Source organism: Vidua macroura, chromosome 4 (genome assembly GCF_024509145.1).
Source record: "Vidua macroura isolate BioBank_ID:100142 chromosome 4, ASM2450914v1, whole genome shotgun sequence".
Lineage (NCBI taxonomy): Eukaryota > Metazoa > Chordata > Aves > Passeriformes > Viduidae > Vidua > Vidua macroura.
Window position 1 is genome coordinate 53,054,462 of NC_071574.1, and position 6,801 is coordinate 53,061,262.

General features: G+C 37.0%; 1 pseudogene; it reads right to left on the bottom strand.

Moving 5' to 3' along the window:
- Nucleotides 1–1,385: 1,385 nt before the first annotated feature.
- Nucleotides 1,386–3,199, bottom strand: LOC128806847 (putative RNA polymerase II subunit B1 CTD phosphatase RPAP2; annotated as a pseudogene).
- Between the last annotated feature and the right edge of the window lie 3,602 nt (nt 3,200–6,801).

Here is a 6,801-nt window from a genome sequence, read left to right on the forward strand (position 1 = left end):
ATTATTATAGATAATTCTCGTATCAGCAGCAGCGTGTATTTTATTCCGTATGTGTTTTCATTCTGAACTCTAGAGGCTCAGTTCAATAGTTATGGTCTTGTATTCTCTATTTCCCCCCTAGATTATGGGAGAAAAAAAAAAAAGGAAACCTTGTATTCAAGCAGACTTGCATGTATTTATTACTTAAATTCAACTACCCATTTGAAGATCATCTTGGAATTACTCTCCATGTAAATACCATGACCTCCAAAACTAGTCATGGATACAGCTATGTATTCATTCATTGCCTTCACCTTAGAATAGAGGTCTATTTTGAAGTTTGTGTTTTAATTCCCTTTCTTTCTCAATGAGTTCTCATGGAATCACAGAATGGTTCCAGTAGTAAGGGACCTCTGGAGAGGTCCAATCGAGGTCCAATCTGCCACTCAAGGGAAGATCAGCTAAACCAGGCTGCTACAGACCATGTTCAATTGGGTTTTGAAAATCAGCGCAGATGGAGACCCCATATCCTCTCTGGGATACTAGTTCCAGTGTTCAACCATTACTAGAGTGAAAAAGTTGTTCTCTATTTATGTTTCCATTTATAACCATTGTCTCTTGCCCTAGCACTGAAATAGTCTAACTCTATTTTTCTTACTCCCAGTCATCAGGGAGTTGATAGTCAGAAATACTCTCATGTTGCTTACTAGTATAACAGAAATTATATAAATCATGAGTAGCAAAATATAGCCTTGAGAAAGCTATGTACTTATTATTTGATTGTATTATTAATTTTTTGTTCCTGCAGATGTTTTATGCCTCCTTTTAAAGGATATTATAACATATTTTATGTATTTTTCTTCTTCACTTAATTTTCTATATGTGGAAGAGCTCTTGTAATTTCTTATTGTTGTAGTGGACTGCTGCATATTATTGGAGAACATTAAAAATGTAAATAGCTCAAGCATGCTTAGTCATGAGCAGGCAATAGAATAATTACTATTTTAGATTATGTGGAGCTGTGCTTGGATTTTGGTTACTAACTTTTACTTATTTTATATACATTCTAGACCTAAAAGATTTTTAAGGCATTCCCTTACTCATAATTCTGTAACTTACTAATAATTCTGTAAAGGTACTTACATAGTTTAGCTGCTGGTAAGACAAAAGATGCACTTATCTGATCCAAATGAACAGGCCTAAATGTCATAGGCAGGTAGAAGACTTATAAAAGAAAGGCCTTATGAAATGTGTTTCACACATTTTCGGCTCCAGCTGATACAATCTGTAGTTACTGTATCTGTACTTACAAAATGCTGAAAATTAAACCCGTGGTTAACCAGCGTATAACCAGCGTGGTTTTAAGGTACACAAAGTAGATTAAAGTTGACTGACCATTCAAGTTGTCAGTCCATTCTAAATATCCTTGTTAAACATTCCAGATCTTCATTTTTGAAATGCACTTCTTCCAGAAATGTGGTCAGGAACTGTGTGTACATTGGGCTTGTCTGAGTATTCCTGAAAAGTGGAGTTGTTTGTGACAATACAGATAACAAAACAACAGCAATGAGAGTCCATTCAGGCATTTTGTGAATAATATTTCTGTTTGTTAACCGGAAATTTTTAACAAGATTTTTTAGCTCTGTGTAAACATCACCTGAAGCAATCTGAAGAGGGCCCAAAACTGCAGATAATGTTTTTCGTAGTTTTTCAAGGACGATTCTCTTCCTAATCTGCATTTGTGCATTTGAATCAATAAGTGGGAAGATGAGATCTTCCTGTTGATCAACTTTGTCTTTGCTTGGATGTTCCCCTGCTTGTGCTTGTGTTGCTGCCTCTTCAGCCAAGATGCACCTTCCTTTATAGAACTCTTTTACTCAAAGTTCTAGGAACTCTGTTTCTTTTAACTTTTCATAACTAGGCACAGGCTTAACTATTCCACCTGAGCCTGTGAAAGGTAAAGAGTAGTTCAAACTGTTTTCAGACTCCCCTACAGCAACAGTGCTGAGATCATCATCTGTATCTAAGTCATCCTCATCAAGTTCTTCAGTCTCCTGGCTGACAGATGCTATGCACTCTGATGAGCACAAAGAAGTATAGTTTGGGCCATGGAGAAATTTTAAAGTTTTCTCAGTTCTCCATTCCATAAGTATTGCCTAAGCAACACTAGTAAACTGCCTTTGGAATTAACTGGATGCCCCAGTTCAGGGTTTTCATGCTCTGTTGAGAAAGCTAGAGTTCTTTTAAGATGTTCTGCTCCTCTTTTGCTCACACCTAGAAAAACTATCTGTGACCCACATGTATTTTCAAATATTTCTGAAGCACTTGATTTCCCAGGAGCAGTATTGTCTGAAGGTGGTGCAGTTGCTTCATTTTGAAAAGAGCAAGCATGTCTTTCTTCCTGAGTGTCTACTTTATAATGAGAGAGTTGTTCAGTGGCTTCTACCATATCTACATCTTTGGTTTTAGGGCTGGCATGGACTTTCTGAGCATGCTTCTATTTGAGGATGCTTTTTCCGTGCAATTGCTGTGCAAAATTGGCTGAACTTGATTGACTTCCTGGTAGGACAGAAGAAATAAATCCTTGTTCAGTATCAGTACTGCTGTTACTGGCTGTGTCATGAGAACCAGATTCACATGGATCTGAAGATATCCTAGGATTTTCAATGTCAAATTCTTTAATTCCTTCAGCACGTAGTTTCACCTCTTCTCCAGACCATCCACTCCATCCCTCCTTCAGCAGCTCTGTGTTTTGTGGTTTTTCTTCTTCTTTCATCCACACCTGACTTTTGGAAATTTGAGCTTCAAAATATTTAGATGCTCTATAGCAAAAGTTGCTGCAAAAGCACTTTCTTTCAATGATATCATAAACTCTGTTTGTTTTTGTTGAAATTCTGTACTTCTGCTTTGGCACATTTTCCAATTTATTCTGACATAGAGGATAACCACACAGTTTGATGATAGAATGCTTATCAACAACGTCTTTATAGTGAGCAAATGGAGTAATGCATTTTCCACAATTTAGAAAGAACTCTTCAGCAATGTCCTCTTCCAGGAGCTGCTCAACAATAGACAATGCTTTTTTCTCATATTCAATCTTGTTTCTCAGTGCAGCCTCCACAGCTGCTTTCCTTTGAGCAGCATCTTCATTTTTCTGAACAGCTGAATTCTTATTTTCTGTGCACCACCAATGGGGCTTGCCAGTCCCAGCCACCATCATCACCGTCACCGCCGCTCCACCCGCCCCTGCCCTGGCCCATGGTTCTCCTCTTCTCTCAAGATTATTTGCAGCAATTAATTTGAAGTTCTTAAGCAAGTCCAATAACCTTGCATTTTATCTGCATCAGTTCTTTAAAGTTTAGAAATAATTAGCTCATGAAAAATATCTTACTGCTCAAGCAAACAAAGTCAGAATGCAGCTTGACACCCTGTCAGTCAAGGTGTTAGTAGCAGTCCAATTAAATGGTGGCTGCAGTCCTCCTGGAATGACAGATGTGGTTCTGTTGTAGTAGTGATTCTGTAGAAGGGTGTAATTTTCCTCTGAAGGTCCAGTGGTGGTGTAGAAGTGTCTGGTCTTCCTCTGGGAATCCAGTGGGAAAAAGCTGCTGTGGTGTTCCAAATCTTGGATTATATCCAGGTAGAAATGTTTGGCTCCTCCCCCTGGAGCATCTCACAATGGGATGATGTAATTTCATCAGTCATGCATGAGACTCAATGGCCCATTAACAGAAGATACCTCCTGGAGGAAGGATGGGTCATGGAAGAAATAAAGAACACTGCCCCACCTGGTTTTAACAGATGTTGATTGAATACATCAACTGTCTCAGCCAAACTGAGACAGTGTAGTTGTTTTCTTTTAAGAGATAAGACAACTCAGACTAAAACAGCTGTGACGAAACACTGACAAACACCTGTTTGTGGATAAAGAAGATACAGTATGTGCACCCTTGATTTTGTTGAAGATTGTATTGCTTGTTACAGTCTCTGTGATTTTATCTTCCATAGATAACACACAGAAGATTCAGTGATGATTCTACATTATTGCTGTTATTGACTGTAAACTGTTTTAGTGTTTTTCTTTGTTTCATTTTACTGTCATAGGTACGTGACTGTTTAGAAAGGTGTTATCTCAACTTCCTGAAACTGTTACCACTGATACATTGATTACATGATGTGAATTTACTGATTTTATTATAGGCATTATTCATAAGATGTTGTTACTGTATCTATAGCTGGCTTCTTATATGCTTTAACATCTCTTTGTGTAATTATCTAAAAGACACGTGATGTTTCGGGATCCTTCTTTTTTGTTCTCTAGCTGCTTATGCATCTCTTAGATCAGGTTAGCTCTCTGGCTAGTCCCTGCACTGGCTCTATTGCTTGACCCAATGCTGTGTCATAATTTTAAGTATTTTTCAGAGTTCCAAGAAAAGATATCTGAGCTTTGTTGAAAGCCTCCTCTGAACTGCTAGTCTAGTGGTTTTTCCCAGTTATTATTACAGAAGCACTCCAGCAGTTTGCTGGGTTTGAAGCATCTCTATTCTGAAGGAAACTTCAGAGGGATACAGCTACTAGATGGTTTGATTAGTTTTTAACTCCAAGGCCTTTACTCATAACTGCTATTCTTAAGAGCCCTGTTTTAAAATGTGTTTAGGGAATTCACTCCCAGTTGGAGCTTGGGTGGTGGCCAGGCCTTGGCTCTACCTGGATGGAGAATTTGCCAATAAACCCAGATGTTTTCTGCATCAAAACTATTTGATTTGGGAATTTGACCCTTTTTATATGACAGCTGAACCTATTTTTAGAGTAAGCCTGGGAATTATTATCCAGAAATAATTATCCAAGTCCTCATTAAATTTTTTCAGCTGTTCTCAGACTCTGGGATGATAGTACAGTATTTCAGAGACTCCTAATTATCTAATTTCACATATACTATTAATTGTGTGTATTATCTGAAATATTCTTAATTGTTGTACCTCACTTATTCCTCATTACTGTCAGTTTCTTGTTCACTACAAGTATTGTTTTGCCTTGATGTTTCTTCATGCTCATAACCAAAGACATGCATCCCATTTTTAAAAAATGAAAAGAAGGTGAATTTAGTGCCTTAAGAACATCCAAATAATGTAATATGTACATTAGAAATTCAGACAACAAAACATTTTGGATAATGCAATATTTACATTAGAAATTTGGAAAAAAAGATCATCAAATCTAAATCTCGATTGAGTGTGCAACAGAAAAGTCTAACTGATTCATTTACTTGAAGAGAGGGTGTACTTGTGTTTTATCATCAGCAGGTTTGAAGTGGTCACTTGTTTGTTCAATCAGACACCAATCACCTCTGAGAAAATGAGGCTCAGTGGAAAGAGCAATAACCTAACCCCCATGCAGCCTTTGTGGCCAGAACAGGAACAGAAGTAAGACTGCCAAGACATAGCTGTGTCTGCAAACAACAGAGGCAATTTGCCAACAAAAGCCTTATCTCATCATCATGGTATAGTGCTCCTACTAACATTCTTCAGTTATTCCTGTTCCAGGATCCAGAAGGACATTCAGTGATGTCAAACATCAATGTTTCCAGCTAATGAACTTTCTCCTGAGTCTCAACTATTTGGACTTCAAAACAATGGTCATTTATTTCCATTTCCCTAAGAGATATTGGACATTATTCTTTTGTTTCCTCATGCTGAGAAACCCTGTGTCAATGACATGATAGAATTTGATAAGCTTTGTTGATTGTAATCGGTCTTTTATGTATCTTATCCCATATCTAACAGTGATAACCTTAATGAGATAATACCATCATAAGAGCAAGCTGTTTTAGCATCAGAACATATAGCCCCTCTTTAAATTAATGAAAAGGGTGAGATGTCATAGACATGTAGAAGAATTATAAAAGAAAGGCCTTATGAAATCAGGCCTCACTCTGCTAAAATTGCCAAAGCTGGCCTGTCATTTCTTCTAAGTGCAGCGAGCAAGCAATTTGCAAGTTCCCATGTGAAGGTATTTTGAGGATGAGAAGTTTGTTTAACACAACAATCTATTCTGAGGGTGAAAAACAAATTCACATGTGTAAAAAATAAGATTTGTCCCATGAGAACCCACAAAGGAAAAATGCAAACATGTTGCAACACAAACATATCCAGAAAGAGAAAATTTGTTAGACATACAATAGCCCTTACTGTCCAATGAACTGAGTTTCACTGTATTGCTGACCAATTGGGTTTAACACAGTCCTTTCTGATATTTCCTATAAATATGAGCTTTGCAAATAAAGAATTGGCTTTCTGCATGAAGAAAATGGAGTCTTGGCTGATTTATTCCAACACCTAAATATCATCATTTCTAGCAAAATTTGAACAAAATTTCGTAAATTAACTATAGCTTGTATTGGAAGAGTAACAAATTTTACCATAGAGTTCAGATTGACATTTAATCCTAAAAAAGAATGCTATCTGCTTTCAGTCTATGTATACAGCTCTGTTTGATGTCAATGAGAGTTCTGCTACAGTCTGGAGTCAGGTAATATGTCAAAAGTATTTGGAATGATAACTGCAACATACATTAAATGAGCTGTATTTTTTCTTAAATGGGATGTGATAATAGAGTTAAAACAAAGCTATCTAAAAGCCGCTGTCCCTGATATAGGGTTTTCCCAAGATTTATCCAGACATATAAGCTTTTGAATAGACTGTTTTTAAATACAGTTGAAGACTGAGATACCACAGGGAAAGATCAAAAAGCTTGGTGAAAGTAATAAGATCACTGGATTTAGAGAAGAATGTTTATATTCCCTGAAAAAGAAATAGAAGTGAGAGT